Source organism: Falco punctatus (assembly GCF_963210335.1).
Source record: "Falco punctatus genome assembly, chromosome: 7".
Lineage (NCBI taxonomy): Eukaryota > Metazoa > Chordata > Aves > Falconiformes > Falconidae > Falco > Falco punctatus.
The window spans coordinates 1692460-1715101 of record NC_137587.1 but is presented as its reverse complement, the minus strand read 5'-3'; positions in this window follow the sequence as shown (position 1 = coordinate 1715101).

Sequence of the window (22642 nt, the reverse complement as noted above, 5' to 3'; positions counted from 1 at the left end):
GACACATGAGGTGTTAACGCTGTGAGGGCTCATTCATATCCTTCAGATTCCTCGCGGCTGTGGAAACCCAAATAAACCTTTACTGGTCTTGTCCTATTGTTTAAATGGCTGCTCAGTGTAACGAGCATCTGGGCAAACCAAGCAGCAGTACGTGGACTTGTGGAGGCAGCGATGCTCCCACCACATCCTTCACAGCAGAGGAACGCTTCCCTTGAGTTTAAGCCCAAGGCGGGTGCACTGCACTGCCATCATCCCTTCCTGTTTGTCACCTCATGACACCGTTTCCTGCCCCATTATGACAGTGCCAACTGTTTTTCCCAAGCCTGCACCAGCTTCCCAGCACCCCTCGTTTCAGCTCACACAGAAATATCACCATGCTGCTGGCTGGCGTGTGAAGCACAGCCCTCTCCCCGCACCGACACCTTGCCTCTCCCTGCCTGCTCAGGCACCCAGTCCCAGGCTAAAGCAGCAAGTCTCACACATCCCATAAAGTGGAACAAAAGAAATGAGGTGCTGGTCACTCCTGGGGTTTTACTGCAAGCAAGCGCAAGGCAGCAAGGTGCCCTGCAAGGTGTCTGAGTCAGCTGGATGCAGAAGGTGGCAATGCCTAGGGACTCGCCTCTTCAGACACCCTGAACAGGTGCTGAACAGGGCTTTCTGTTCACTCAGCAACCTGGCACCGAGATGACTAAAGCAAATGCTGCAGGAAAGCACATTAAGGCGTCAGAGTATGGGGATTAATGTGGTCCCTAGCAGGTAGTCACCCCCATGGTAGAAATACTTCCACTTCTGTAGCTGAATTTGCTTTCAGCATACCCCCACCTCTGGTTATGCCTTTCTCTGCTATATTTAGAGCACCTATAATCAAGTGATGTCCCCAGTCCTGATGTGGCACCTGAGGCATGAGTCCTTTCAGTCTCTCCCTGAGTGCCACAGCCTCTAACACTGAGGTGAGCCCCCTGGCTCAGACGGGAAGAACACCTTCCTGCTCCTGCTCTCTACACCCTTGTTTAAGCAGCCAAGGACCACATGGACCTCAGAAGGGGTCCTTTTCCCAAAGCCCCAGAGGAGTGATGTCTTCTCACCAGTCACCTGATGGTTTATCTGAGCCCTAACAGGATCCTGGAGATCTCTCAGAGCCAGGGAGGCTGCTGGCAGAAAGCAAACACTCTGCAGTTCTGATTTTTAAGGGTCTGGGGTGGTAGGGACACATGGTTAATACCAGTTAGTTAATACCAGTTCACACTAAAGGACATAGAAGCCTCCTAGGAGCTGTTATGTCACTCTTGTCTGTGCATTTGCCTGCTCTCCAGCAGTCACAGCAGCAATGACCTGTCACAACTACATTAACTGAATCCTCTTTAGCATCCAGTACCCAGTTCAGGGCCTGACCCAGCTAATATATATGGCCAGTTATTTACTATGTTGGGTCAACACCTTTCAAACATGAAGAAAAATAAATTGCTTTTGCAGACCTGCACTGGAGGCACATGCCCATTTAAGCCTAGCAAGGTGCCAGTCAAACCATAAGCTGGCACTTTTATTTCTTCACATCTTGCCTATAGTAGGCCCCCGACCCCCCCCCCAAAAAAAAAAAAAAAAAGCATCCCTGTTCCTTCAACTTCTGCCTGCCCTGCCTATTTAAACTGTAAACTATTTGAGGAAGGAACTGTCCTTTGCTGCAGATTTCACAGTATTCAGGTGCTTCTGAGATGTGGCACAGGAAAGACCCCGGACATCCTGAACTGCAGAATGAAGACATCAAAGTGGCAGTAACTGCTCCACAACACAAAACGAAAAGCTGGTTTCCCTATCTGACCCTCAATGATCAAATTAGTTTTCTTACTAAAACACACAGAAATAAGACTGCACCACTATGAGTGGTCCCGTTGCAGTGTAGAGCTTTGTGGCTATTCCATTGATCACTGCTGTCAGAAATCAGAGCAGGCAAAGGTATCAGGGCTTTTCCTGTATCTTACCTTCATTGTGGACCATGCCACCACAGGTAACTGTGAGGCATGCTGCTGGGAACAGGCTGGAGAGGAACAGATCATACCATGGGAATCCAAGCTGGCAGCACGTGGGAGTGGTGAGAGCTCTGGTGTTGAAGGAGCTCTTCACCACGTACCAGCTATCGCACTCACATTTGGTCTTTGGAAAGCTGAGTACGTTCATCTGTGCTGGAGGGCAGGGAGAGTAGCAGGAAAATGGAGCAAGTATTTGCACCATTTCCAAAAGCCTCACACGCATGCACAGGCAGTCTCACAGTCGCTCAGGAGCCAGAAATACAGCATCCCTGACCGGCACACTTTAGCCAGCAGAGGTCTGTAGAGTAGCCGCAGCCTGAGACTGCATCTCTGAGGCTGTGAAGGCTCCGAGTAGGTGGCAGATGAGGTCTGCCTGTCACGAGAGGCACCTTAACTGAGTAGAACTGTAGGGTCTTCTGCAACTGAAGACACAGCAGTGCTCTGTTGCTGTGCACTCTGGTTCAGAGCAATTAGAGTAGCAGGGCTAGCTACTCTAGCTGGCAAAATCCTAGAGAGCAAAGTCCTCTGTGCTGCACAGCCACAAGCAAGATTTGTGGCTGCAGGATTGGCTTATTAATATCAGGAGTACAGTGCATCATTGCATGGTCACAGATTGAAGATGCCTGGCCAAAGTGCTTTTTTTAACAGCATCAGAAGGTTTTGCACAGCTCTGGGACTGCAACAGCAAGATCACAAGTGACCCTGTAAATAAGAAGTCTGTATCACCATGGGAAGCGCACTGAGGCATTGCAAAAGGCTGTCTTCAAGGAAAGGTGCCAAGCTGGAGTCATGGGGAGAGGGTGTGCAGCACTGGAACACACACTGCAGTATGGACAAGGTATCAGAAGGGGTGCCTGCAGCCAGGGGGAGGCAACTCAGGCATTTTCAATGAGTCTGAAAGCTAATGCCCTCTCCCAAAGCTGTAAGAGGCCAAACAAACTCTTAACTTCTGAGAAACCCACAGGGGCTGGGGAATTTATACGCGGGCCGTCAGTGACTTACTGCCGTGTGGCAGCCGATGCAGCACAGAAGGTAACGCACATTAATTCAGCGCCAGCGTGCAGGGCCAGGAAGGGCATCTCTCCCCGTTGCTGCTCAGGTTTCAGTTTCAGACCGCAGGCCTGCACAAGGAGCATTACTGCAGAGCAGCAAGTGCGGGGAGAAAGCAAACAGCATCATTTCCCCTCAGCAGCACATTCCTGCCCCAGGACCCTCCCCCACTGTGCTCCCCGGGGCCACAAGCAGGATCCTAGGGCTACAGCTGTAGCACCAGGAGGAGTCCTTCAGCGACAGCAGACAAGCTAACAGAGGAAGAGGTTTGTGTGGGAGACAGCAAGCTGCATCTCTCCCCAGCCTGCTGTCACAAAACTGGCTGAAAATAGCTGAACTAAAGGCCACACTCTGGTTTATGCCTTGGGAAGGTGGGAAGCTTTCTGGTTGTCTCAGTTGTCCCTTTGCCTTAGGGAACACCTGTACACCTGGCTCAGCAGCAGCACTGGGGTCCCTGGTACTGCTGGGAGCCCTCAGGGACCAGCTCCAGCCCCCCAAAATGGCATCCTAGGCTGTGCAGCATTGTGTTTGTTGTCAGAAGCTCATTAACGTATCAATATTTAATCATTCTCACTAGGGCACAAAGGAAGAGGGGCTGAGGAGCACAGGCTGTTGTAAGGTTTGCAGGAGAGGAGCACACCTGTCAGCGGGACCGCAGGCTCCAAAGCCAGCCTCCCAAGGCAGCCCAGAAGCAGGTGGGGAGAGCATGCTTCTCTAGGTTTGGTTAAAAATGTCACCATGTCCCCTCAGGGACTGGTGCAGTTGGTCACTTCCTCAGCATTGATGTTTTGGAGTATGGTTGGTTGGCTTTTGATTTCTTTTTCTCAGGCTCACACACACACTGGACATTAAACCGGCAAAGAGGCAGTTAGAGTACTTTAAGGGGTATTTGTAAGCCTACAGCAAAAGGCATCAGCATGTCACGGCAAGTAGCTGCACTGTGCACGCTTACTTTGAAAAGGACTCCCCACAGTCTACCTCTGCTTTTCTTTCACTCCAGCTCATTTCATTTCTCCAGGCCCTGCCACCTCCTTCCTGAGAATAACTAACTGCAGCTCTCCAGCCTGAGTCATTTTCCAGAGAGCCAGCGGCATTCAAGGCACCATGGCACAATCACACAGGATACCGCAGAGAAGACCCCATCCCAGACCTGCAGAGATCAGCCATTTCCCAGAAGCGTTGATGCCATCCTTTATAGTTCACTTCCGTAAACACCACCTTCATCTTAAGGCTGTTAGTCCGGCCACCCTGCTGTGTCCTGTGGCAGGTAATGCTACAGGGTTGCAGTTGCCAAAGGAAAGGGAACGCCTCTCCATGCAGGCATGCTATTGCCTTGAGGGTGCTGAATAGCCCTGTCTGTAACTTTCTAGGGCTAGGTGACTAGGTCCAAAATACCGTCGCATTAACCTGTGCGGTGTTTGATGCACATGTCTTGTGCTCTCTTTTTTGCTACTTTTTTAAAAATATGTGTGTGTGTATATATATATATATATATATATATATAAAGCATTGCTGAGCAGTTGTGGCATGCAATTTCCTATAAGCTGGATGGAATGTGTTCTGGAGCGTGAAGAAAGCTCCAGAAGAAATAGTACAAGGAAAAACTGTTGAAGAGACATGGAGCTCATTTTTTTATTTCTCAGCCACCTTTCCTACTAACGTAGTTGCACTGACTCTAGTGGAGTTACATGGGCGTAAATCAGGATCACAGGAATTCAGAGTGAGGTATCTATTCCCTCTCTGCTCTCCCAGCTCCTACTGCTCTACAGGGTCTGCAGCTGCTCTCTGCAGCATTCACCCTCTTCCTCTGAGCCTCACATTCTCCGTCAGGTAGTTATCTCCACTGTAGGTTACTAAAGTGTTCATGGAGGCTGCGCTACCGTTAAAGACCAACGCCTCTCTTCAGTTCTGCCCTCCACCTTGCTGTCACTAACACTTTGCAGGACATGCCCAGGCAAACGGCACGGTTTCTACACTGGCACAAGCTGAAGGCAATCCTGGAGAGTCTCCTTTTGGCTGCAAAACTGGACTGCCAGGACTGACGGCTTGTCTGAAAAGAGGTGTTACCACACCACGGCGCTGTAGGTCCTGCAGGCACCCTAGTTCCCCTACTCTGAGCTGAAAAGCATTTATACTGAGGAGACAGAAGAATTAAGAGAAAATAAGAAGGGTTGGTCTTTAGTTGGTGTCCGCTGGGTTCAAAAGGTTTCAACGTGGGTTTGGTTTTTGCCCCTTCCTCCCCTCATCTCAACAAAAGGACTCAAGATCCTTTTTCACATGTAACACAGACATCTTCACAAAAAATAGAGAGACATGAGCTGTGTCATGGAGGACTGTTTTGGCACATAGCCGTTTGTGCCTGCTGGGCAGGTGAGATGCACACATTCCCCATTCACCACTACCTCCTTTAGGGAACAGTTAAGCTGTGCTTTCACCAACGTTTTCCTCTGGGGCCATGGGGACTGCTCAGAGGATGAGAGAACGTACACCTTAGTGCTGTTAAACAGCCACATGGGTCTTTCAATAAGCCTGTAAGGAATTCACCCTTCAGCTCATAATTAAGTGTATTATATCTTTATTACCAGTGTACCGTGGGGGTTCCAACGGGCTATTGTCACTGCCACAGGACTCACGCTCTCCAAATTATGAGTGCCATACAGAGACAGCAAGGTCTCCTGTACAGCTCCTGCTCGAATCCTCCAAGCACAAGTCACTGCTCAGTACATAATCAGCTCTCTACTTCTAACTGCCATAGAGGATGTTCCTAGAGTGAATGGAGACACCATCTTTCCCAGCTATGATTTACCAAAGACACAGTGCAACAAATAGGTACTTCCTGGAGTGCACTCCAAGGCTGGAGCAAAAAAAGTGGATGAAATGTGCAGCAGAAGGGGTTTTTTGTTTGTTTGTTTTCTTTTTAAAGAATACCTCACTACTTCCATGCTTTCTCTTCACATTCCAGGCCAGCAGCTGGTGGTGAAGTTTGAGAACAACCATGAAGGATGAACCTTTATGCTCTCTGCAGCACAGAGGAGCTCACTTTTGACCTCTTTAAACCTGCCCACTCGCACTTTCTTGCGGAGAAATTCCTACTAGCTCAGGATAAGATTCCTGCCAGACTCTGAATGTCATCATATGGAGATCTGCTCCCACACAGAAGGGTGCAGAAAAGATGATGTGCTAATGAGCTACCTTCTTATCCCTGCTGTCAGTTCAGTGACTCTCCCTCCTCCTCTTCCCTTCCCCTGAACTGCAAATGTAATTGCTTTCCAGCAGCACTGTGAAGAGCCCAGTCCATCTGCAACCCTGGAATCCCTCCAGAGGGCAAAGTCTTGGCTTTGTGCTTCAAATTATCTTGTCTTTTCTCTAGAGAAGAAGGAAGGAAATACCAACCAGGGCACTGATGCAGCCAGACTGAGCAGTTGAGCGTCCCTTTTGCCATCAGACTACCCAGGCTGTCCTGCCAGTGCAAGCCTGTTGCCACCATGTCACTAGTGCTGTTAATTCTGCTTGGCAGTGCAACTTGTGCCTCTGAGCCTGCTCCCTCACGCCTTTCTCAATACATCACCTAGCACCCAGCAAGCAATACAATATCTAACACAGAAGGGATGGCCCAATGCTTAACTATTCTCCTGTATTTCGTAAAGAACTTTACAATCTAGCATGCACAGGGCTCAGGTGCAGGCAGTGTACTCCTGCACTGCTCACCAGTTGCCACTGAAACCTGGACAAGCCACTTTCCCCCTCCCACTCTTCCTAGGTGTAAAGTGGGGCTAATGTTTACTCATCTGCCTCTGATAGGGATAGTTAGACTCAATTAGCTGGTGTAAGAGGAGTTCTGCGCATTACTAGAGGACACTGATGCAATGTCTGAGCCTGCTCAGGCAAGAAGTATGCTTAGGCTAGAGGCAATGAATACAGCAAGGTCAATGCTATGGTTCCATGGTACTTGTGGTCTACTGATGGCATAAAATTATTTCAGGTGTCATGATTATCAGCATCTATCTTTCGTATCATCTCTCCATATATAGATTAGAGTGTGCCGAGAGGCAAATGATTCTGCTTAGGGCCCTCAGAAATGTATGAGGAGAATGAGGGATCAGCAGACAAAAAAAAAAAAAACATGGTAAAGTGAGAACCCTGCACGGAAAGAGGAGCAATTTGCCTGCTCAGTTTTCTTAGAAGATCCATAGTACAATATTTGACAAATAACAGTATCTAAGTAGTTGCTTTAATTTCTCTCATACAGAGACAACATACCAGGAAAAAGATTTGTTAATAAAAATTTGATGAAGCCAACAATGCTTTCAAACTGTGTTGCTTCCCAGTTCCCTTGTTTATGAAATCTATGCCAGCCTTTTTTCAATTTAAATGCTCACATTGAGAGCCCAACACTGGTTTCTGCTCTGCCATTCTTCCCCATTTATAGCTGCTTTTTGTTACTAGCCTGGTCACAGAGTATTAAATTATTTGTTTTCAAACCCGGTGCACTAGGGTCTCAGCAAACAGCACAGAAAAACCAAGGGATTCAGCTTGTAACTATTTTGATCTGATGTCTTCCGGGAAAAGGCACACATAGCCACCAGCTTGCCTTTCTACATGGATTTCTGCCATTTCAGGGGTCTGCAGATGTTCTTTACTGCTAATGCTCAGCCATCTGATGCAACCATTGCTACACACATCACCAATACTGTAGCATGCCACAATGACCCTTCCGCTCAAGTACTGAGTCCTCTTGCCTCATGGTGCATTCCGGCATGAGCAATGTGGCAAACATGAAGCTATTGCACAACCATACCATGACGCCTTTCTTCCATTACCTCCAGCACGGCATCTTGCAATTTCTTTTTAATTGCCCTCATAATCTTCCTCTACCACGTATATATCTAAAGAACAGCCAAAAATAGCTCAAAGAGAACAGGCGAGTTCTGTCATGGGAAAGTAGCTGAAGTTTGACAGAAGGATTACTTCTCAGGCTGAAGGTTTCACAGAGGATGCTGGCTGAAGGTTTCACAGAGGATGCTGTAGAGTTAAGTTTTGATTCTTCTTTGGTGTGGAACTCATTATCATGACGGAACTAGAAGACCTCACATCTGCTGATGTTTGAAAGATGATGCAATATAGAACTATATTTATTTTCAACATACACCAAATCACCCTGGCCTGAAGAGAGAAAGAGAAGAGATGCAGTTCCTGGCTTAGATTTTGCCTCTCATATTTGTACTGCTTGACTGCAAGAAGCACGGTACATAGGCTTTGTATTAGATTAACAGATCCTTCTTCAGCTACATCCATCACCACTTTGGGCCACTACATCATCTTGCAGCAAAATTTAAGTGCAACAGCAGCAAGGATTTAACCTGCCTACCCATGTATCCACCCACAATTACTCATTCATAGCAAAGCCGTTGACATGCAACAGCTGTCTGCTCACCCATGGAAATCCAAGGGCTAAGATATCCCAGGGCTCTACTGTGCTGCTTTGCACTACGTGGCAGTGCATACTTGGAAAGCCAGTTTAATGAGGCAGCTAAAGGGAAGGAGGAATGCTTAGACGTGGCTGTGCACTCTAAACTGCTGTGCCATTAGATGTTAGCTTAACCTGTTGAATAGCAGTTTACTTGCCCTGCTCATTTAGTCTAAAATGTATACACACAACCCTGACCGCACGCCTAGAAGGGCAGCGAGAAAAACCTGGGACAGACAGAGAGTAGTGGAATTTCCCACTTGCCAGATGTGGAAAAGAACAGCCATCCACGGCCTTCAGTGAAGGAGATTTTGTATTACAGGCTCCCATTTCAGCACAGAAGGTAACGATGCGGGGGACAGGAGAGGAATAGGTGGCCAATGATTCAACTAGAGATGCAGTATTAAACAGTCCCTGGAGAACAGTTTGATCACTTCAGCCATCTGCAGGACTGGAGAGAAAAGGCACTGGCAGATTTAGAGGGATTCTTCATACCTCTGACTCTGAAGGCAACTGTTATGCATAGACTCGGAGTCAAATTAAAGGAATCACTAACTGCTTAATGATTAAGTTCAGCACCGAGTAATTTGAACACATTCTTAACAGTCTTCACCCAGGAACCTCTGATAATTGTAATTGAGTCTTGCTTTGGCAAGATCCTTATTTTCTTGTGTAAGCTTTAAAACTTAACAGGGTCTGATCATAACATTATACATGCAGATAGTCGGCCCATGAGTGGGCAGCACTGTGACTGTCCATTCCTGTTTGAAGCAGCAGAATACGGAATAAAGCTAAAGATTTCGGCATTAGCCTGCAGTGACAGCCTTTATGAATAAGCCTCTGCCAACCAAAATTCTAGAGAGCAGAACATTACTGTCCCCTCACCCTGCATACACCTCCGCATTAAGCCTCTCTCCCTCAGACAGAGCCCAGGTACTCCAGCTGACGTTGCAAACTACCTGCTGCTAAAGGCTGGGCTCTTGGCAGGTTGTAGCCAAGCTCTATGTGGCTGGAGGCTGTAAGACTAGAGGGTGATTTAAAAAAAACAAAACAAAACAATAATCCTAAAGAATCATTAGCCTCTTAAAGAGCCATAAGGCAGCTGCCTTATTTTAGCTGGCACAGATTTCCTAGAATGGACTTCTACTAGAGAAGACTAAAATATATAGGAAAACCCCCACTGTACTGCAACATGACATGTATGTGTACCCCACGAAGTTATGAACAGGCTGTGCATGTCCCAGCACTGCCAAGAGCAATTCCACATTCATCAGAATCTGGAATGCAAGCAGCTGTGCAACCACTTTGTTATAAATGTCTGGGGGCTTTGCCATAAGAGTTTGTGTATTTTCTTACGGGAAAGATGGACTCAAGGAATTGGTTTCTGTCCAATACACACAGATAATAGGACAGAGAGACTCTCCTCAACAGTGCAATCTGTACCAAGGTGGGGTTCACACATCTCTGAGGGTTTGAAATACAGGTCTTAGCTGAGAGTTGTGAAATCTCACACCAAGGGTACCATCGAGGGAATATCTGAAGGCTTTTCCTTGAAATGAGAGGAGGAAGATACCGATCAAAAAAAGCTGACATTGTCAGCTGTTGTCCTGGCACCAGCCTAGTGTTCCCACCTCAAAAAAATCTGGCTGTGCTCACCTTAGCCTGATGTAACCTCAGGCCATGTGTAACAGCAGAGTTAGTAAACAGGCGGTGACGATGCCTCTGCTTGTGTACAGCATTCCAGTCCAATCATTACATCATGTACCAATCACTCGGGTTATGACTTTGATATTCCACTGACACACCAGTCATCAGCCTCCAGCGGCCGTGCAACTAGAGTGCCTGCAGCTTTAGTCTGTCTGAGGAGAAGATTCTCCATAGTCAGCACTGTACAGCTCACTGCCAGATCTCACGCTGGCCATGAAAGAGGGTGGGTGCCCTGGTAAAATCTGCATCCAGCTTTATAACAACACAGGATGAAGGGAGATGTAGTTTGGATAACTGGCTGTGTGGCTCTGGGGGACGAGTGCTACAGATGAGGTACCCAGATACAGGTGGAATTCAGATTGGATTAATTTAAGTAAATTACTTGTAAAAAGCATGCAAGCCACACCAGCCTTGTTTCTCCGTCTTCTCCACCTCCCCTCAAAGAAGTTCCATTGTTTTTCAAGAGCCAAATAAGCTCAGATATCCATATCCCTGCACCCATGCTACACTTTACTCTGGCCAAGGGAGGTAAACTGCATTGACATTCTGATCTGGTGACATTGTCACTGTCACCATGCACAGACAGACATAACTAGGCAGGGCATTTGGCACTGGAAGATACCACAGCACCTCGATCTACCTAAGAGCTGCCATCAGAGGAAAAAGAGTGACAAGGGAAACTCTGGCTTTGGTATAAATAGATGAAGCTCCTGAATTCAGCATGGCTAAGTTTAGCTTCTGCTCTTAGGTCAGTTCCAAAAAGCTCAGCATGTAGCAGGGTCTGAGATAAGACAAGGTTAAGAACATGAGAAGAATTAGAGTCTGCAATGGAGAGATGTTATGGCAGAGCTGGGAAAGGTTAGTATCAGGTCAGGATCAACAGCAGAGCCAGAGCAGATGGAGAAAAACAATTTCATAGGGAATATTGATAGGTCAGAGTAAGCCAAGAGAGAAGCAACATCAGGATATGGTCAGCAAGTGCAAGAAAAAGTTCAGACTATGCCGCTGCAGCTACATGCACGGAGTTACCCAAGCAGACATGAGAACAGGTTAACAGTAAATACCTTGTTCTGTCAACACTGGATGCTGTTTTTGGCCACAGGAATTAAAATACTGGCAAAGTACAACAGCTCTTGATGAGGCAGAACTCTACTTGCTGGTGCCCACAGCAGGCTCTCATTGATAGCCAAGGAACTCCTAAGCGGACTTCAAATGCCTGCACTAGTGATCTTAACCAGTCAAGAGCTTGGTCACTGCCAGCCTATATCATTTTGCTGTCAATCTCACAGCTACGGTGTGACCCAGTGCCTGTTCCTCGACTCACCATGTTCCCTGCGCAGAAGGGGATGCAGTGTCACATAAGTCACTTTCCTGTTCCTCCCAATTAGGAGCATGGACCACAGAACTGCACTGTCAACACTTCCCACACACAGCTTACATAGTGCGGAGATGAAGTGGGAACATCTTCCCAGCACCTAAAAGAGCTGTTGACTTACCCTTCCTTACCATGCATTCAATCAAAAGGCTGGCAGCACCCTTCTCACATGTGCACTGGGAGCAGGGGAGCTGTAGCTGGTTAACAGACCAGCTGTTCAGGGCTGCAGGAGCCCTACTTGCTTAGGCATTCAGGCACAGCATGGCAACACAGCCACCATGTCACGCAAAATGCACCCCTGCCTTATGATGTCCAGGGAACAAAAGCAAAGGACACTGCCTCTGGGTAGTGACTTCTTGTTTCTGCCTGGAGAAGGGATGCGAAGTCAGAGCCTCCAGGTACAGGCACGTCTAGATGACACAAAGCTGGGGCAGGTTAAAGTAAGCCCAGCTGGTACAGCTGCGCAGTTCAAGGCTCTTCGCACTGACAATGCCATGAGTCACGAGCAGTAGAGGTGGAGCAGCCCAGTGGCTCCCAGCCTTTGTACGTGCCAGGAGTCAGCTTCCCCAAAACACACCCCCTTGCACAGTGCAGCCACAGGGAATTCACCCCAATTTATCTTAATGCTCTGAGTCACCCTGTTGATCAGTCTCTCTCTTTGCAGCCTCTACAACAGTAGTCTTGGCCGGGCAGTCAAGTACCTCAAGCCTGGTCACTGGTGCTCCTCCTACCTGCCTTCTGTTACCACCACAGCTTGTGACTTGGTGCAATATGCCTTCACGAGCCTTCTGTTTTCCAGCTTAGCACAGGACAGCACAATCATTCTGCCACATGGGCCAGCTTTTTCATACAGGGCAGAAAGGAAACTTTCCCGCCCCAAAAAGAGCACAGCAAGACACATGTATGACTGTTTTCAAAGCTAAACCCAGACTTCAGAAAGGCTGCAATGACAGGCATTGGCAGTCGGGTAACAGACCATAAAAATCATGACTTCTCCTAAAAACAGAATCCATTTTATTTCACTAGAAAAATTCTGTTCCCACATGGGCTAAAGCTGCACTGACCTATCATTCCAGAGGGCTTGGAAGCATCATATCTCCTAAACTGAACTGAAAGAGGTTTGATGCTGAATGATTAATGCTGAAATAATTTTCTCTTCGTCATCTGTAATAGTTTTTAAATATTTAGGAGTCATGATATCCCCGTACTGGAAGTGATAACACCAACCTTTCAAATGCTGCTGCGGTTAACTGCAACAAAGGTTATGAAGCATGGAATGCACCACAGTCACCTAGGACAAGTCACAGCCAATGCACAACACAGCTCTGTGCAGGCAAGTGCTTTTCCTGTTTTGATCTTGCATGTGTTTGAGTGTAGGAGGACAATGCCCTTTACCGGCCATACAGAAACTCCAACAGCTACTGATTACTTCCAAGTACTCCCAGCTGTCCACCCATGGAAGTTCTTGCTGTCCCCACATGCAAGAAGGCAGCAGGCACTTGAGTTCACACAGAGCAGCATGACTGGCACCCAGGTTACAGGCAGGAGCTGTGGAAAACGGAAAGGATGGTCTGGGCAGCACACGTTACTCACACATTTGTGCTCCAGGCTGAATGAGAGTGTGTCTGTGGAACCTGCATGTATTCACACAAGTCCTCCGTGCCTGTTATCCTGGCACTCAGCTTTGTCTTCTGGGGCAGAGAGACAGCCTGATCTGACACACAGATGCTCTCTCTGAATTAAAGAGCTGGCAGAACTTGCTTATCATATTTGCCAGGGCACCACAAGGAAGACAGGCAACGCTTAGCAGGTGTGCGAGTCATTTCTTGGCTTATTAAGTGTTTTTTCCATAACATTTTGTTCTAAATCAATAGCATTGTGCTTTAAGGAAGGTGGTGATCACTAACGCTTTCTGCTCCTCATCTTTGAGGAAAGCCAAGATCTGCTGGGCTAATCACAAAAACATTCAGCTAGGGAAACTGCAGACCTAGGTTACCAAACCAAAGGGAGACGAAAGCAGGGGTTTTTTTTGAGACAGCTAAGAACTAAGGGCCCCAAACCCGAGTGCACATGATTTAGGAAATCACAAAAGAAGTAGAGTTATTGTTGAGCCAGAATCTGTCCTATTAATACCACAAAGTGAAACATGTTAGCTCACATACTACACATCTACAGCTATTTCTCAAACAGTTCTCAAAATAGGTGCCAGAGGTACTAAAATATAAAGACAAATATTTTCAGGTGTTTATTATAGGAATTCTCCCCAGGACTGCAAATTCCCTTCATATGGAAACTTAATCTTAACATCAGAACACAAAATTGTGCCCAGTATGGCCATGTTTAAAGCAAAGCCTCTCAGTATTTGTCACCAACAATAACCCGCTTGGTATAAGCCACAATTTCAAGACCATTTAGGTGTTGGTTTTTTTTTTGTCACAGAAACCAGACTTCTAGTAATTCTAGAAATAAGCAAATCTCATTTTCTGATGCAATAGCATAAAACATTTTGTCTTCTGCCGCATTAAGCATCATGTTAGCTACCTCAGTTGTTTGCAGCAACACTCAAATATTCAAAAGAGTGAAATGCAATGTAAGTGAGGCATACTTACACATTAGAAGTTTCTAACGGAGAAAAAGGAGAAAGGACCTAGTGAAGGAGCAGCTTCTTATCAAGACAGTACTTATCTCTCTTTCTCCACACTGATCCATAAGTCCCACATGGCAAGTGGTCGCTTTATTGCTTTGATTGGACAGTCAACACACACATGTCTTCCTGCCCTGGAGCAATCAAGAGTCTAAACAGAAGCACCGTTACTACCCTCCTTTTTGCCTCAATGAGGATTTGGATGATTGGGTGGCAGGTGGGTTTCCTTTCTCTCTCAGATGAAGGCTGTTAGGGGCTGCTGCAGGTGAACCCATCCCTCTGGCCACATCCAGGATGGGGAGGGCTGCTGGGGGACTGGCTGCTTCCCTTACAGTAGGGCATGCTGGGCTTTACCAGCTGGCTGGGTAGAGGGAGGATTTCCTTCTACTTTGTACTGCTTAGTCTTGTTCCAGACTTCATCCTTACTCTCTTTTTATAGGCCTTTCTCACTTCTCTTTAGCTGTGTGGTTTATCGGCTTTGCTCCCAAGGACAAGCCTCCTGTGCCGTTATCACACTTGGGAACCTGCTGCTTCTTGTCTTCAGAAAACGTGCCAGCTAGTTCTAGTCCTTTCTTAAAGCTTGATGACAGACTTTGTAGCTCTCTGCTGGCAAGTAGAACATGAAAATTTCAACCTCCTTCCACTCTTCAAAATTCCAGATGATGCTGTAATGTCACCTTATTTGGGGCTTCTCAGTAGTCAGGCAATGGAATGGTGCTTCAGGGTTTGCATTTGTTCCGTAGCTCTTGCTTTGCTGTTAGTACATCAGTCAGATATTTCAGAACTCTCAGTTTGTGCTTGCTTGGGGCTTTGTGGCCATCCTCTAGCTAGCTCTGTCTTTAAGTTTAGTAGGAAATGAATTCATAACATCTAGGCCACAGAGAAGCAATGCTTGTTATGAAGATGACATGGGCAAGAACAGCTGAAAGCAAGTCAGGACAGAACCTTATCATTGCAAACTGATGAAGCCTTTCAAGCACCACAAATCTGTGGAAATTCTGGAGCTCCAGAATTGTGGCTCCAACTGACTGAGGCTATACTATGGCTATTTCCTGTGATGCTCCTGAAATGGAGACTTTCTGCTCTTCAAACAAGAGCATTAGATGGAAAGGCACTGTAAGCAATAGATGTAATGACATCACATGATCATTGTTGGAGTTAAACTGACATAAAGTAGTTATTTTGCTGTTATTTGTTCCTCATCTGGAGGAGTGAGGGGTGCAATTTTAAAAACTTGCTGCTTTGCAGGTCAGCATGTTCTTTTCAATCTTTGGTCTATGCCACTCATGTCCAGTTAATCATACGCTTTTGTGCCAATTGAATGAGAAATCTGAGCTTGAATAACAGCTCCCTTTTCTTTCCCCCAGTCACCAGGATAAAACCCCATGATGTAAACCAATCCTATTTCCCTGTTTACATATGGCCGGACCAAGCAAGTCCCACATCCTCTGGGCGGGAGAGCTCTTCATCCCCTCGATCAGCCTAATAGCTCTTCCCTGTTCTCTCCATGCTTTCATCTTTCTTCTGCACTGTAAACAGTCTTTCAGTGGCAGCTTCAGCAGGGTATTGTGCAACAGCATTAACTCTTGTTGATTTGGCAGGTGTTCCCCTCGTGCAGTCTGGAACCACACTGGCGTGTCTCAGATTAACAGTACCCAGTTAATACCCACCAATTTTCCTCTCTTATCCAGTGCAGTCATCTTCCCTTTAACAGTTCCTGTCTGCATCTCACCTCATAACTTGTCAGGCATTACCCTATTAAATACTTTGCTGAAGCCTGGACGAACTACATCTGCACAGTCTCTTCTCTGCAAAAGTCAATTATTGAAGACAGCTGTGAATTTAGTCCGCAGTGAAGTGTTTTGCTAAGCCCACTGTATATTTCAACTGTATTTGCATCCTGAGTTCTTCCTTCTGTCAAAGCAAATAATAGAAAGATTTGTGTGTTATTGAGGTCAGGCTAACATGTCTACATTGCATTTTATTTTTTATGTCTCAAATACAGGCACTGGTTGCTACTTTCTAGTTATGTGGCACCTGCCCCACTTAGATATATTTACATTCCTTGCTAATAAACTCCTGGTTTGTGTCTGTTCTTTCATATCCCTTGACACCAGCACCAGGAGTTCTTAGAACTGTGCTTTTGCTTCAGATGTGGTAATTTTTTAAAAAGCCTCATAACAGTCACCATCCTCTCTTTTATCAGTTTGCATCTAAGCTATCTCTAGTCTTGACAGTCATATTGCTGCTTGTTATCTCACTTCTTTCTTGATCCTCCTTTTGACTAGAAAGCTTCTTACTGAGTTTTAAACTCTCTGCAATGTGTAAATTAGCTCTAAATTCTGCAGCTCTTGCTTCATGCCATAGCAAAGTGCCACAACAGAGGTTTCTCTGTTGCATTATTCCTTGCCCATCCTGTATGAGCTCCCTATTATTTCTTAAACCCTTTTTGAAATCAGTTGGTTACTTTCCTAAATGTTTTCCTTCCCTGCTTAGGATGCAAGTTGTAGATTGCTTTCTACCTTTGACTTAAAATTCTGAGGGTCTTCTACATTTCTGTCTTTGGACTCTTCAGTCTACCAGCTTGTATCAAACAGTTCCTTCAGGTTTTTCTCAAATCCACTTCGTTAAAACTTTAGCTATAAACCTGTTCTTCTTCTTTTTATACAGGAAGTGAAATTAAATCATCTCCTGAAGTGAAACTAAATGACAACACTAAACCAGCCTGGAAAAGGCGCTGACATTTACAATCAAGGCCGAGGTTCCCAGCCCAAGCCATGTGAGCCCACGCCTCCTCCACCTGTGTCTCATCTTAAAGCTGCCAATGTGGACATCCACCTGACTCCTCAAAATGCCCTTCTAGCTGTCAGTGTAGTTCTGGGCAGCAGAGTAAGGCTGTGGGGAGTGAAGAGCAGGGCGTCAAACTGCACCAAAGGATGAGCCAGTCTCGTTCACAGCTCACAGCCTGGCACTCGGATATGCTCCCAGGCTTGGGATGCTATGTGCTCCAGCAAAAGGGGCTGCCGGCACGTCTACATGCAGCTTTTGTATTCCATAGTCAACTTGCTCATCCCTCAAGCTGTGCTAGTAGGAGGTGTTTCGGTTTCTTTCATACCTTAAAGGAAGAAAAGACAAAATTCCCCAAGCTCCTACTGCAACCCTCCACACTATCTCCTCAGCCTCTGCTCCCTATGTCTGCCTTTAACCAAGATAAAATCCAATCTGAAATAGGAGTCCTGATTCTTTATGGAGAAATTGTTTATTGACCAGTGCTGGGGGGACCTCAGTATCAGTCAGCAACATGGAATGTGACAGAGGGGTAGGGTGACCAGAGCAACTGAGGCCAGCTCCAGGCAGCATGCTCAAAACTACCCACCACCTTGAAGTGAGAACAGGAGAGGAGGTCGGCAAAAAGCATAGTGCAGCAGATCACTTCGGTGTATGAGACTCAAAAGCCGAAAAGATAATGCTGAGTTTTCTTCAGAGGACTTCTCAGTCAACTACCAGGCCACTGGGGACTGGTGGCATGTTAAATACTCTTTGGATCTATGTTTTGGTTGGGTTTTTTCCCCCCCTCACATAACTAATTCATGCCTCAATCAGGTTTGTCATTCCCATCCGTGGGCGTTCAGTAGGCTTTGGGATATGACCTGAGCACGCTGCAAAAACTACCAACACAGCTGACAACAGTCAGAGCTGTAGCAGCCATAAGGGTGAACAGACTGACCGTGGAGTGCGTCAGCATCAGCTTAAGCCCTGTCCTGCTGGAGAATCCCCCAAACTATGAATCCTATTACTAGTTTTGACATGTCACCACATTAGGTGCAGGCCACCTAAATGTGGAGACTGGCTTCCCTGCCTTGTTTGCTTTCCACCTGAATGGTGCTTTGTATGCAGTTTCCTTGTTGTCCCAGATAACACAGAGTTTTGTTTTTTGGTCTGGTGTCCTTACAGTACCCTATCCACTAGAGTTTAGGGTTGTTCTCTTTAAAGTACTGGTGTGTCCTTTGTCATTTTTTCTTCTCTTTGATCGGGACTGTATTTAACGCCATGAGTTAAAGCATTTAACAATGTAAACGCATTCCCGTTGGATGTAGCAAACAAATCCCAGTAGAACCCTGCCCACTATTCCACACATCATTCCTGATCCCCAAGCTTTAATATGGAAGCTTTGACAATGCCACTTCTGTATTTCCATGTTTGAAACAAGGGTGACTGCATTTTTACATTGTAAGTGTTTGCATCTGGAGGAGATTGGTAAATGCCGTAAGAACTGGATTCAAACACAGAAGTGCACATGGATATGGCATCATAAATATCAGGGGAACAGTACTGATTTACATAATTTTAAAATGTCTGTGGCATTGTTTGAACCTCACTTCCAGTTGCAGGGGCTGTAATCTTTACTGAAGCCTGAGGGGAAAAGGGCAGATTTATTTTTCAGATTCTCTCTTCTGCTCACTATATAGAGAGAAAAGCAATGCCAAGCTGTTGGAGGAAGATGTGGTGGTACTTGGAAATTAACTGGCAATCCTCCCACCCCTGATCAGTATTTTCCACATAGAACAACTTTTGGTAAACCTAGTGTGTGCCTTCAGCTTATTGAAGCAAATACAAGCCTGAAACACAAGACAAAGCTAATGACAGTTTCAATTCACTGCTACGTGTCATGCCAGCCCTGTTGTTGGTCCTTCTGGCTCCGAGGTGATTCACCACCATCCTGAAAAACAGGCAGCTCTGGCACTTAGTCACCCAGCACTAACATGGGAATGCTCGCTATGGGGAAGCAGAGCATATACTGCTAAAGAGAAACTAGCTCCCCCTTTTCCCGAAACCTGGAAAAACTAGTTTCAGGATGTAACAAATAAAGCTACAATTGTCTTTTTCTCCTTTCTTAACTGGTTCTCAGGCCAAAATAAAAAAATTTATTGCTGTTAAACTTTTTTTTTGGTAAAAAATATAATTAACAGAATATGACCATTATCTTCCATTCCTTTTTCCCCTAGTCACTTTTAAACTGTTGAAAGTCCTATGTTTTTTTCCCACCTCCTCTTGTAGCCCTGAATCTACATTGTGTTCCTTAACAGATAACTCCATTGCCCTCCACATCCTCCCTTGCACCTGTTTGTGCATTCCTGTGGTTCAGGTTGGCAAGCTGTTCTTACGAACACAAGCTCCAACAACACTGACAGACACTAAATCCTCTCCTTAGTATTCACCTGCTTTACCTGCATAGCCATGCCTATACCATCTGCAAGACAGCTCTTCTGCTCAGCTCTTCACCCCGATGATCCTCCTGCCCTTTGAGTTATTTAACCAAAGTACAATGAAGGTACAGTCAGTAACAAGAAATGGAATAATGAAAGCTTGAAACAAACAAAAAAATTCTTAACCTCTTCCTGTGTATGCCACAACTTCAACAACAGCCTGCCCCCGGGCTGCGCTTTTAATGATGGAGCAATATCCCAGTGTCTTTACACCAGAAAATCAGGGTGATTTGACTTCAAAAGGTGTTTCTAACCTCATACCTAATTGATCTGGGTGTAACAGCACTGAAGGGAGCAGAGATTTGTGGGGTTTAACTGGTGCAGGATCTGAAGCTGGTCCCCTAAGGCTTTTGCTTTAGGCATTGACTCTCCATTGCAAACCTGGCCTGGCTGTGTGGCACAGCCTTTTGGCCAAGAAATACAACTGAGACAGCTCTGCAACAGAAAGCAGCAATTTTTCTCCCCCATCAGCAAGCATACAGTCACTTCCCAGTAGCATATTTTTTTATTTCTTGATCCAATTTTCCTTTGCTTCTACTAGCAGTTAAACTAATCTTCATTTGCAAGATATGCATAATTAGCACGTTTCTTAAATGGTGAAACTTCTCATCCTGGGGAAAGCTGAAGAAAGAGGCTAGATCTTTTTTACTGGTATCACTAAGACCAGAACCTAGGAAGAGTTCCTTCAGCTCATCTTTTAGACACCAATTTGTCTGTCACTGTTTGTGACCTTGCTTGATAAAGATGATGCAGCTACAGCCAAACGTTTTACTGCTTTTATTAACTACATATTAGGGTTTTGCTCAAATTTCCTTGATTTTAGCAGGAAAAAACCTGAAGAACTAAACATGAAAAATACATGCTTGCTGCAATGGGACACAGAGGACTGGTTTAACTCCCACATAAAACTGGTTTCATTTGATCGAAAGGTCACATTATTTTAACATTGAAAAACTGTACAGCTAAGGCAGGAGTCTTGTATCTTAGGAGCCAGGATCTGCAAGACTGAAAATGTAAGACTAGAGATTGATTTCTTGCTTTGCCAAGCAGAGCTTTGATACAAACAGTTGTAAGAAGAACACTTTCTGGAGCACTTTCCTGTCTGCCACTGAGGCCCTCCAAGTATGGCAGCTGTACAAATGGGGGTTGAATTCACATTCTGCCTATGGAAAGGGACGGGTGGGGAAGGAGTAAGAGGCTGCAAGCCCGTAACAGCATGGGTGTGCGGCGTGAAGGGCTGGGAGAATGCAGTGCTGACCCCATGCCTTTGAGCCTGAGTAAGACAGAGAAGGTGACTGGGAAAAGCACAACTGGAGAGAAAAATTAAGAAGCTTTGGGCTATGTTAAAGCTGACCTTGTGAAGAGCCATCCAAGGTCGACAAGTAAAGAGTGAGCCAGTCATCGTGGCAGAAGAGAAGGGCATGCTGCATATGGCACGGCACGACAGGACAGATGTGAAAGCCATAGAAGCTGTTGATGTCACCCATGGTGAGTGTGCCAAGGTACCGGGAACAGCCACCACAGTCTGTGTGCCTTGTAGCTGCAACACCCTGTTATGTGGAATGGAAAAGTGGGTGCTGGATGGGACCCAACAGGAAACTAAAGAAAAGACTGTAAATAGACTGTTTGGAGTGATTAGATGCAGGGGACAAGAACAATAATGAGAAATACCTCTGTGAAAACACCTCAGTGGTTTTGCTTCTCATTCTTTCTGTTCCTTCTCTCTTCTGCTACTAAAATGAACAACCTGGCAATTTAAGCCCACGTCTTTAGCCCAGCTCTTGAGCCACCACAACCTGCTTAAAGGTGACTTACAGTTGGGTCTGCATCTCATACACAGACACTTCTCAGACTTGCCTATGTAACACATGGTACGTATCACAAGCCCACACTCCAGCTTGGATTCAGTACAAGGGAAAAGGCACTCAACTGGCCAGATTCAGCAGCATTTCCTTGCATTTGTGTGGATATTATTGCTCTGTTTCGCTTATATGACTTACGCCTCAGCACTGTTGACATCAGGAGCTGTCGCTTCAGCCAGTTTAATATTAACTTCTTGGTTTTCCAATGCACCTGCTTACATTCATGGATGAAGCCAAACTGGGGATAGCAGGGCAAGCTCCTGAGGAGGGCTTCCCTGCTTATTCCACCCCAGCGCCTCCCTTTGGGGCATGGCATGCTCTGCTCCATCCACCCCAAGATTGTGGCAGTGGCCAGGCAGCTCGCCAGGGGTGAGCAGCTATTCACCCCTGCGCACAGGGAGTCTGACAGTGGGTGATCCCCTGGGATCACCTGGCAGGAATCTTGCAGATGAGGCTGTTTCCCTGGCAGCTTTCACTGAGTGCTGACAGAGCAGGCCCCTCTCCCCTGCCCTGGTGAGGCACAGTGCAGTGCTGGGCCCAGTGCTGGGCTCCCCAGTTCCAGAGGGACAGGGAGCTGCTGGGGAGGGGCCGGGGGGCTGCGAAGGTGGTGAGGGGCTGGAGCATCTCCCCGGGGAGGAAGGGCTGAGCGGGCGGGGGCTGTTCAGCCTGGAGAGGAGCAGCTGAGAGGGGATGTCACCCATGGCTGCAGGTATCCCAGGGCGGGTGCCCAGGGGACGGGGCCAGGCTCTTCCCAGCGGCGCCCAGCGGCGGGACGAGGGGCACCGGGCACAAACCGCCACACGGCCGGTTCCCTCTGAGCAGGAGGGAGAACGTGTGTCCCTGGCGGGTGGCGGGGCGCTGGGCCGGGCTGCCCAGAGCGGCTGGGGAGGCTCCTGCTGTGGGGCCATGGTGCAGCCTGCGGGGAGGGATGGGGCTGGGGGCTCGGGGGGCACTGCCCGCCCGCGCCGGTCGCTCGGGGGTTCCCTCTGATTCTGCGTGACCCTGCGCTCCCTCAGCTCCCACCGGCCCCCGCCTCCCACTGCGGATACCTCCTGCCGTGCCGACCGGCCGGGCCGCGGTCCCCTCAGGGCGGCCCGGGGTCTCCTCAGGGCCGGCGGCCCCGCCCACGCGCGAGCCCCGGCTAACGGCCGCCCCCGCGCGCCTGACGCAACCCGCGCCCCGCTTTGCCCCACGCGCGGCGAAACCTCCCGCCCCCGTTGCATCACCCGGCGCCGGGGGCGGG